Genomic DNA, 2,035 nt, shown 5'->3' on the forward strand with positions numbered 1-2,035 from the left:
CCATTTGCCGAGGCTCCCGCCCATCAAAAGCTGCTGCCAATCAGCACCGGTCTGGGACTGTCGAAGGCAGTGCCTGGTGTCAGTGCCATATTTTCTATTTTGCATAAAATTCCCGTCATGCCCTGCAGCCCGATAGCGCCCCACTGGAGCGGGGACTACAACGCCCGTCATGCCCCGCGCTCCACAGAACCCACCCCGGTATCCGCCCCCCATCTGTCCCGTGAGTGTCCCCAGACCCTCCAGGACCCCTCAGTGCCCCTCAGCGCCCATTCGGGACCCCGCAAAAGCGCCCCCGGATCCCCTGAGTGCTCCCAACCCCACAGATGCCCGGTACAGCCGCTTCTGGGAATTCATCTCCTCTCATCCCCCGCGGCCCCGGAGCCCCTCAGAGCACAGCCCCGCACCTAAAACTCGTGCCGTGCCCCGCGCCCTGAAGAGCCCGTTTTGAGCTCCCCGCAGGGGCTCCCGAACCGTTTGCGTTCCCTCCGAGGACCTCAAGTCGCGTCTCGGACGCAAAAGCCTCCCCCAAGTGCCTCCCTGAACCCCCAAACGCCGCATTCCCACCACTTCCGGGACTACAGCTCCCATCATGCCCAGCGGCGCAGGTACAGCGCTCTTCGAGCCGGGACTTCATCTCCCGTCATGCCCCGCCATCACCAAACGCCATTGCAGCTGCGCCTACAACTCCCGTGGTGCTCTGCGGCCCCATTTAACCGTATTATACCCGCGCCTACAGCTCCCATCACCCCCCGCGCCCCAGAGAGCCCCGTTCGAGCCCTCCAAGGGCCCCAGAGAGCCCCGTTCGAGCTCCCCGAGGGCCAGCCCGGACCCCGAAGGGCCCCAAATTCCCTTCCCTGACCTCCAAGGGCCGCCCTGGAACCCCAAGTGCTCCCCCGGCCCCCGAACTGTCCCTCAGAACTCCTGAGTACCCCTCCAAGTGCCCACCCGACTCCCCCAAGTGTCCCCCAAACCCCCAAGTTCTCTCTGAATTCCCTGCCCAGACCTAAACTGCCCCAAATGTGCCCCAGAAATGTCTCCAGGGACCACAAAGTGTCCCCTTTTACCCCGTCTGTGAAAATAATAAAAAATATGTCAAAAGATCTAAAAATAGCACAAATTAACATTAAGAAGGAGACATAAATGGCCATTAGTGGTCAATGATTTAATGAAGGGAATTCTTTTATTTAAAACCAATGACAAGTAATTTTTTGATTGCTAAAAATGTATTCAGTTTTCCACATAAGTATCAAAGGTAATAAAAATATAGATTAATGGAAATATAAATTGTGAAACTATAATTATAATTTTTAAAATTAATAAATCTTATTTATTTTAAAAATGCATACTTTTTTTATGTTTTGGGATGTCAGTCCCAGGTGGGTGACGTCAGACGTAGTGAGCTTGGGGGTGAGGAGCAGGTGGTCCAAACTGGGTCAGCCAGCAAGGGGCTCCTTCCTCTCCATGCCTAGACCTCCTAGGCAGACATTCAGCATCCAGATGACTTGGGGAAGCATTCTTTCACCTCTTTTCTGAACTGAACAATGAAAAAACACACAGGTGATTAAAACCAACCATCATGCCCGTCGGTGCACTTTGAAATCTTCCTCCTTAACAGAGCTCCAAACTGACTCTAAGTAGCTGCACAAGCCCTGGAGACTTGGAGACAATTGAAGGGAGACAAAGAGCTCCTGAGGGCTTTCTGTGTTTTAATCAGCCCCACGGTGGATTTGGGGCTGGGTCCAGGAGCCTCAGGCACTGAGAGAAGGATGAAGAAGCTGCTCAAGGAGTCAGCAGCAAAACTCCAAGTGCCTTGGAGCATGGCTGGGCCCCACTGAGGGCAGGGAGTGCCAAAGGCTCCCAGGGACTGGTGAGAGCAGATCCTTGAGGCCAGGAGTGCAGGGAGCCCAAGGCTCTGGGCAGGGAACTGCAATGCTGAAGCGTCTGAGGAAGCTGGGGTTATTTATCCTGGAGAAGAGGACGCTCAGGGGAGACAAGGCAGTGTCAGGGCACAGGTTGGACTTGATGATCTCCAAGG

This window comes from Passer montanus, unplaced genomic scaffold (genome assembly GCF_014805655.1).
Source record: "Passer montanus isolate IOZ18808 unplaced genomic scaffold, ASM1480565v1 scaffold2531, whole genome shotgun sequence".
NCBI lineage: Eukaryota > Metazoa > Chordata > Aves > Passeriformes > Passeridae > Passer > Passer montanus.